Source organism: Gossypium hirsutum, chromosome A06 (assembly GCF_007990345.1).
Source record: "Gossypium hirsutum isolate 1008001.06 chromosome A06, Gossypium_hirsutum_v2.1, whole genome shotgun sequence".
Taxonomy (NCBI): domain Eukaryota; kingdom Viridiplantae; phylum Streptophyta; class Magnoliopsida; order Malvales; family Malvaceae; genus Gossypium; species Gossypium hirsutum.
Genome location: NC_053429.1, coordinates 65,239,674 through 65,249,109, shown reverse-complemented (window position 1 = coordinate 65,249,109; position 9,436 = coordinate 65,239,674). Strand labels below are relative to the sequence as shown.

General features: G+C 39.6%; 1 pseudogene; it reads left to right on the top strand.

Moving 5' to 3' along the window:
- The first annotated feature begins 1,510 nt into the window (after positions 1–1,510).
- LOC121230596 (uncharacterized) lies at positions 1,511–5,527 on the top strand (annotated as a pseudogene).
- The last annotated feature ends 3,909 nt before the right edge of the window (positions 5,528–9,436 follow it).

Below are 9,436 nucleotides of genomic sequence, written 5' to 3'. Positions count from 1 at the left end.
TCACTTAAGCTATAAATAGTTCTTGAATTTCTTGTAAAAGGACTTTTTGCCAAATTTCTGAATGAAATATTAGTGAGAAATTCACTCTCTTTATTCTCCAAAGCTCAAATTGACTTATCTTCAACGAGTGGCGTCAATCTGACTTTGTTCGAACTTATCACCCATTGGTGTGGCGTTCTTCATACCGTAGGTTCCTATTTTGCTAAATAGAGGGTCTCGGTTTTTATCCTATTTCCATTTCTTTCTTTGAAACCTTAAGCCCGGGTCCTTATTTGATAATAAGGGTTCGATCTTGTTTCATCGAATTACCCAGCAAACAACAACCCATCAAACTCCTTTGTTCCTAAAGCCATCCAACTTCAAACACCAAGACTTGAATTTGATTCAATTCCGACACTACCTAATTTCGATCGGGAAAGATTACGACTCGTCTTTACATCTGAAACGAGCTCGTATCAGTTGGTATCAGAGCTAGCTAGATTAGGTACGTAAATCGTAGCTTCAAAAAAAAAGTTAAAAAAAAGTTTCGAAAAAAAAAATTCGAAAAAAAAGAAGGAAAAAAATTGCAAAAAAAAATTGCATACGGTCTAGGTGCGTACGAAAAGAACGTGAAATATCCGTAAAAAAAAAAAGAGTCTGGAAACACTTCAACAAAAATTTTTCCGAAATCATATTATACACCCTTTTATACCCCTTTGAGTGAAATTTCACACTATTAAAAAAAAATTCAATTCGTGAATTCATTTTATACGCCACATCTTTAAACCTTTCTTTCTTTCGAGCCTACCCTAAACCATACGATTTTCCTTTGTTTAGCCTTTGAAGCCGACCCACAAGTGGGATAAGTCTAAGGTAGCTTTTTAGAATATCGAGAGTTGGATTTGAGAGGTAAAAGGCAAGAGAGTACATCAAGATAAAAGCCGAAAATAGAGTGAAACACGAGAGGAGTGAATTTTTTTCTTGTGAGCGAATTTGTGAGGTTTTTGTGGTGAGGAAATATTTTGTTCTTATTTTAAACATGTCTAGGAGTCCGGATCGTCGAGCAACAAGTGGAGGAGCTTCGAATGCTGCTGGTGGAGGAGTAAACCTTCAACCGAGGAGAAACGTTCCCGGAGGTAGAGTGCCCGATCTCCAAGTCCAAGCAATCGTACGAGAAATCTCTCGTCTGTTCCAACCTCAATTCGATTCTCTCAATGAACGAATGGAACAAATGGAGGAACAAAGCCAACGTGCGAACACCCCTCCTATTCCGAGAAGAGAGCGAGAACGTCCATGGCAACATGCAAATGATCTATATGAACAAAGTGACGATGAAAGTGATCGAGGTTCACGACAAAGTGCAAGGAGACGAGGTCATAGAGCACGAGAACAAAGAGATCGAGAGAGGCCCGATGATGATTTAAAGAATATTAAAATGGCGATTCCTTCTTTTCAAGGAAGATCGGATCCCGAGGCCTATCTTGAATGGGAGAAGAAGGTGGAATTAGTTTTCGAGTGCCACAATTACTCGGAAAGCAAAAAGGTGAAGTTAGCTGCTATAGAATTCTCCGACTATGCCATAATATGGTGGGATCAACTCACGTTGAGCCGAAGACGCAATGGAGAACGTCCCGTGTCTACATGGGCGGAAATGAAAGCAATAATGAGAAAGCGTTTTATTCCTGCTTACTATCACCGGGAGTTGTATCAAAAGCTCCAAAGCTTAACTCAAGGCCAACGAAGCGTGGAGGATTATTACAAAGAAATGGAAGTGGCCATGATCCGCGCCGATGTGGAGGAAGATCGAGAAGCCACCATGGCTCGATTTCTCGCCGGCCTTAACCGAGATATCGCAAATATCGTCGAACTACACCACTATGTTGAGGTTATTGATATGGTCCATATGGCCATAAAGGTCGAAAAACAACTAAAAAGAAAAGGTACGTCACGAACTTTCTCTAACACTTCTTCTATGCCTAGGTGGGGGCAAGGGACCAACAAACGTGACATACCAAGCCGAAACAAAGAAGTAAGTGGTGCCACCAAGTTCAACAAACCGATTGCCGAAACGAGTAAAGGAAAGATGGAAGCCCAACCAAGTCGATCTCGAGACATAAAATGTTTCAAATGCCTTGGAAGGGGCCACATCGCGAGCCAATGTCCAAATCGGAATGTGATGTTTGTTCGAGACGATGGCGAGATTGAATCTGAAAGTGAACAAGAGAAGGAGGCCATTGAACAAACCGAAGATGAAGAAGATGTTGAACAAGCCGAAAATGGAGAAATATTGGTGGTGAAGAGAAGCCTTACTTTGCAAGGTGCCGAAAACGATCAACAACGCGAAAACATTTTTCATACGCGATGTCAAGTGCAAGGTAAGATTTGTTGCGTTATAATTGATGGGGGAAGTTGTACAAATGTGGCAAGTTCAATGATGGTGGAGAAACTCGGATTGGCCACCATTAAACATCCCCATCCGTATAAACTCCAATGGCTTAACGATGGTGGAGAATTGAAGGTAACGAAGCAAGTGTTGATTTCGTTTACAATTGGGAAGTATCAAGATGAAGTTATGTGTGACGTCGTACCAATGCATGCGGGGCATCTTCTTTTGGGGCGGCCTTGGCAATTCGACAAGCGAGCGATTCATGACGGATATACAAACCGATACTCTTTCAAACACATGGGACGAATGGTGACGTTAGCTCCATTATCACCGAAACAAGTGTATGAAGATCAACTCAAAATGAGGAGTTCGATTGAAAAATCAAAAGAAATCGAGAGAGAGCAAAAAATGAAAAGAATAAAGAAAAGAGTGAAGAAAAGAAGAAAAACAAAAAGATGAGTGATAAAAAAAGAGAGAGTGATTCAAAAGAAAAAGAAACGAGTGATGAAAATGAAAAAAAGAATTTGTTGGTAAAAGAGAGAGAAGTTCGAAAATCGATGTTATTGAAACAACCATTATTGGTTCTTTTGTACAAGGAGAGCTTGCTTGGCACTAACGAATTTGATGATAAGTTGCCCTCTTCTATTTTGTCTGTGTTGCAGGAATTTCGAGACGTATTCCCGGAAGAAATCCCGAGTGGGTTACCACCTATTCGTGGAATCGAACACCAAATAGATCTTGTGCCGGGAGCCGCGATTCCAAACCGACCTGCTTACCGGAGCAATCCCGAAGAGACGAAAGAATTACAAAAGCAAGTAAATGAACTCCTTGAAAAGGGCTATGTGCGCGAAAGCCTTAGTCCATGCGCCGTGCCTGTTTTGCTTGTCCCGAAAAAGGATGGAACGTGGAGGATGTGCGTGGACTGCCGTGCTATAAACAAGATAACTATCAAGTATCGTCATCCTATACCACGATTGGATGATATGCTTGACGAGCTAAGTGGCGCAAGTCTGTTTTCAAAAATTGATCTTAAGAGTGGTTATCACCAAATACGGATGCGTGAGGGTGATGAATGGAAGACTGCGTTTAAAATGAAGCATGGGCTTTACGAATGGCTCGTTATGCCATTTGGCTTAACGAACGCCCCAAGCACGTTCATGAGGCTTATGAATCACGTTCTAAGACCTTTTATTGGTAGATTTTGCGTCGTATACTTCGATGATATATTAGTTTATAGTAAAAATTTAGATGATCATGTTTTACATTTGAAGGCTGTTTTGGAAGTATTGAGGAAAGAAACTTTGTAAGCTAATTTAAAGAAATGTGAATTTTGCACTAACAAGGTTGGGTTTTTAGGTTTCGTTGTTAGTTCGGAGGGCCTTGAAGTCGATCAAGAGAAGGTCAAGGCGATCCAAGAATGGTCCCGTCCGACGAATGTCTCCCAAGTCCGAAGTTTCCATGGATTAGCAAGTTTTTACCGTCGATTCGTGCCAAACTTCAGCACCTTAGCCGCACCCTTGACTGGAGTTATTCGTAAGAATTCCAACTTCGTTTGGGGAGAGGAACAAGAAAAATCCTTTTTGAAAATTAAAGATTGTCTAACTCATGCACCGTTATTAGCTTTGCCTAATTTTGATAAAACTTTCGAGTTAGAATGTGATGCCTCAGGTTTAGGTATTGGAGCCGTGTTGATGCAAGATGGACGGCCTATTGCCTATTTTAGCGAGAAACTCAATGGTGCCGTCTTAAACTATCCGACTTATGACAAGGAGCTCTATTCGTTGATTCGAGCCTTAGAGACGTGGCAACACTATCTTTGGCCCAAAGAATTCGTCATACATACTGATCACGAATCCTTGAAGTACTTAAAGGGTCAACACAAGTTGAATAAGCGGCATGCTAAGTGGGTAGAATTTCTCGAATCTTTTCCATATGTTATTAAATATAAAAAAGGTAAGGAAAACGTAGTGGCTGATGCACTATCTCGAAGGTATGTGTTGTTAAATATTTTGGATGCTAAGTTAATGGGGTTTGTATTTCTTAAAGATTTATATGTCAACGATGCTGACTTTAGTGAATTCTTTAGGTTATGCGCAAAGGGAGCTTACGAGAAGTACTATCGACATGATGGGTACTTGTTCCGAGAAGGAAAGCTTTGTATACCCCAAGGTTCCGTACGAGAAGTGTTGATCGAAGAATCTCATAGTGGAGGATTAATGGGGCACTTCGGAGTTGCAAAGACGTTAGCCATGCTCAACGAACATTTCTTTTGGCCTAAGATGCGACGAGATGTCGAACGGTTTTGTAATCGATGCATTGCATGCAAACGGGCTAAGTCACGAATTAAGCCCCATGGTTTGTATAAGCCATTGCCTATTCCCGAAACCCCTTGGTCTGATATCTCAATGGATTTCGTGCTAGGTTTACCGAGGAGTAAAAATGGCCGAGATTCAATATTTGTGGTTGTAGATAGGTTCTCAAAAATGGCTCATTTTATAGCATGTCATAAAACTGATGATGCCGTGAATATTGCAATTTATTTTTCAAAGAAGTGGTCAGGTTGCATGGCATGCCTAGAACGATTGTGTCCGACCGAGACGCGAAGTTTCTTAGCCATTTTTGGAGGACACTATGGGGGCGCCTTGGAACGAAGTTGCTATTTTCAACCACTTGCCATCCGCAAACGGACGGCCAAACCGAAGTGGTCAATCGGATTTTGTCTACATTGCTTCGAGCTATCATCCGGAAAAATTTGAAGGCTTGGGAAGAATGTTTACCACATGTGGAGTTTGCGTATAATCGAGCTATTCACTCAGCTACCAAATTTTCTCCTTTTGAAATCGTTTATGGTTTCAATCCGTTAACACCATTTGATTTAATGCCATTGCCTTCTAACCAATTTGTGCATGTAGATGGAAAGCGTAAGCTGATTTCGTCAAGCAATTGCACCAACGAGTTCGAGAAAACATTGAGGCAAGGACCAAGAACTATGAACAACATGCTAACAAAGGTCGTAAACGAGTTGTGTTCGAGCCGGGAGATTGGGTGTGGTTGCATATGCGCAAGGAAAGATTTCCTATGCAACGACGATCTAAACTACTTCCGAGAGGGGATGGACCGTTTCAAGTCCTTGAACGAATTAATGACAATTCTTATAAATTGGACTTGCCTGGTGAATATAATGTTAGCGCGACTTTTAACGTTTCTGATTTGTCTCCGTTTGATGCAGATTCCGATTTGAGGACAAATCGTTCTGAAGAGGAGGGGAATGATGTGAGCTTGCCTACGAACCAAATGGAGAACGAACAAGAAGCTATTAAGCTGCCCATTGGTCCAATAACGCGAGCTAGAGCTAAACGATTTAAAGTTGCTATTTTAGCATTGGTGGAACGGATTGAGGAAAATGAAAGCAAAGAGCTTAAAGACGAGCTGAATATTTTCAACTTCTTTGAAGTTGAAATTCGTTCTAGCTAATTAAATTGCTGCTGGATTTTAAACCATTTAAATAAGCATTTAATTAAGTCTTATTACAGCTTATTAATATGTTTTTATTTAATATAAGTGTTTAATATGTCTTAATTTAGTTACATTAAAGATGTCTTGATTTCATTTAGTTTGTCTAAATTATTACATGTCTTAAATCTGTTCAACCGAATTTGTGTCATGCTTTATTAATATTTAAGTTGTTTCAATGTTAAATTAGGATGTTCACATTATGTATTTACTTAGTTCAGCTTAATTTGATTAAAATTAATTAAGTTCATGTGTGTTTTTAGGTACAGCCGAATTTGAAGATTCATTGGGCAGATTCATGCATGAAGATTCAATGGATGTGAAGATGCATGCATGTTGGGTTCAATGCACCAAATGATACATGCATGGACTATATTAAAGATGGTGTGCTGATTGTTGAAGTTCTCTAAGTGACCATTCGGCCAAAAGAGATGATTTTCCATTCTCCAAAGCTGCCATTTATTTCCTTCACATTGCTGGGTACATTGTGGCTATTCGGTTCATGATGTTCACACCTTATGGTCATTCAAAACCGTCCATTCACACTTCCAAATGACTGTTCAAGTTGCTAATTAATGATGGTAATTTTTCAGCAAGAGTTGCTTCATTATTGACCTTATTAAACTCCATTGGCCGAATGTAGCTGCTGCCAATTTTCCAAGTTCGTTGAAGCTCTTCCTTGGTCTATATTCAGCCAAACATTGATTCAAGACCATTCATGGATCTTAGCTCAAAATTAGTTCAATGTTTACTTAGTTTTTAAGTATTGAACTTGACTATTCGGCTACTAGTCACTTAAGCTATAAATAGTTCTTGAATTTCTTGTAAAAGGACTTTTTGCCAAATTTCTGAATGAAATATAATTTTAGTGAGAAATTCACTCTCTTTATTCTCCAAAGCTCAAATTGACTTATCTTCAACGAGTGGCGTCAATCTGACTTTGTTCGAACTTATCACCCATTGGTGTGGCGTTCTTCATACCGTAGGTTCCTATTTTGCTAAATAGAGGGTCTCGGTTTTTATCCTATTTCCATTTCTTTCTTTGAAACCTTAAGCCCGGGTCCTTATTTGATAATAAGGGTTCGATCTTGTTTCATCGAATTACCCAGCAAACAACAACCCATCAAACTCCTTTGTTCCTAAAGCCATCCAACTTCAAACACCAAGACTTGAATTTGATTCAATTCCGACACTACCTAATTTCGATCGGGAAAGATTACGACTCGTCTTTACATCCGAAACGAGCTCGTATCAACGAGAGTAAGTACGAGTGGTAAAAGGCTAGAGAGTGTGAGTGCATTCGAGTGTTGAAAAACCTAAACGAGTGAAAACACAAGTGGAACTATTATTTCTTTTCCAAGAGAACTAGTGATACGAGCACGCCCCGCGAACTTCATCGAACAAGTCTGTCAAGCTGAGCATTGACATGTTGGCAAGCTAATCCAAGCTCGTTTCCAGCTCCACGAACTCCGTCCAGCTCAAATCTAGTTATTCGAGTCAATCCAACTTGCCTGAGCTAAACTGAGCTCACCCCTAGCTCATATTCAGCTCACGAGCTAAACTTTAGCTCAGTTTCGCCTTAAGAGTTTAATCTCAGCTCAACTTTAGCTCACGAGCTAAAGCCTAGCTCATTTTAGTTTAACTCAATTTTGTCTTTAATGCATTAAATAAAATTTGCACATATTTATTTAAGCATTAAACTTGTCTTATATTAATATTTGTTATTAATATGTCATAGATATCACATAACTTAAATGTGTTCACATTGTGCTGAATTTATGTGTGTTCACATGATGTCTTATGAATTGTTTTATTTCTTGTAGGTACAATGCTCATGGACCGCGCAATGAATGCTTGAAGAAACATCTCTTTTGGACATCCAACATGCATGATGAACAACATTTAATTAGGTGCATGTATGACTAGATTCAAGGTGTTTACAAGTTCATGAATTTGTCAAATACATGAATGCACAAAATACATGAATGTTTGGGTTCAAATGCACATTTGGTTACATGAATGATGAAGATTCATGCATGAATGTATCAAGAAGATCCAATCCCTTTGGATGGCGCACATGCATGCATGGAAGGAAATTAATGCAAGTTCATGTAGGGCTTGGTGTAATGTATGAAGAGGTGCATGTAGAATTGAGGTTCAATGGATGGCATTTAAGGGAGTACATGTATTGGAGACGTTCATGCAAGTAGGGGCTATTTAATGTTCATGTTTTTTGTGGTTCATGGACCGAATTTATGGAGGAACATACATTGGGACGTTTCATGCATGATCCATGCATTTTCAAGCTAACCATTCAAGTATTCAAGGTGCATTAAAGCTTCATTCGGCCAAGGTGGATGATGGAACATTAAAGGGCTGCACATTCATGGATATTCATGATTTTTCTTCTACAATTATCTAGGTGTTTATGGCCGAATTTCTTAGCTTCTAAGCTTGTCCATTCAGCTACTTTTATTTAGGCTATAAATATATGTTATTTCATTTGTAAGAGGTTAGACTTTTCACTTAATGAAACTCTGTTAAACTTTCATGGAATTTGTGAGATTTCTTTCTCTCATATTTCGTTGAGGACTTCGTTGGCTTATCTAGGAAGCCTAGTGGCATCAACCGTGTTCTTCACTATCCCGAACTTATCACTATCAAATAGTGTGGCGTTCACCCATATACCGAGGTTCCTACTTTGCTAAGTAGCGGGTCGAGGTTTATCACTTTCATCCTCCACCTTGAAAGCCTATAAGCATTTGGGTCGATATTTTCTAATATTGGTTCGTGCTTGCTTTTAAGAACCCTTTTCTTCCATAACCATCATCTATTTACTTCTTTCACTTTCCCTTCCAATTTAGCCAAACCTATACATATTATTCTTATCCATAAACCATCATAGAACCATTATACATAGCTTCCGTCCTATTTTCCATCAACTTCATTTCAAAAGTGAATTGAACGATACTTTCTCGTAGACGATCGGGCAACTCAGCATACGACTCGACTCTCCCCGAGGCGGTTCGTATCAACTAGTGAGGTTTGTGGTGAGGTTTAAAACTTATTCTTGTCATTATCATGGATCATGCAAGAAAGCTTTTCGTCATCAAAAGAAGCCTTAGTATTCAAAGTCCTGAAAATGAGCAACAACGAGAGAACATCTTCCATTCCCAATGTCAAGTTCAAGGGAAAGTTTGTAGCTTGATTATCGATGGTGGAAGCTATACCAACGTGGCAAGTACTTTAATGGTGGAGAAACTAGGCTTGACCACCACCAAACATCTGAGCCCCTACAAACTCCAATGGCTCAATGATGGTGGCAAAATCAAGGTAACCAAACAAGTGCTTGTTTCTTTTTCAATTGATAAATACGAGGACGAGGTACTATGTGATGTTGTTCCCACACACGCGGGACACTTGCTGCTTGGGAGACCATGGCAATATGATCGAAGAGTCACCCATGACGGGTATACCAATCGATAAACGCTCAAGTATCAAGGAAAGAATATCACTTTGGCTCCGTTGACGCCAAAGCAAGTTTTCGAGGATCAAATG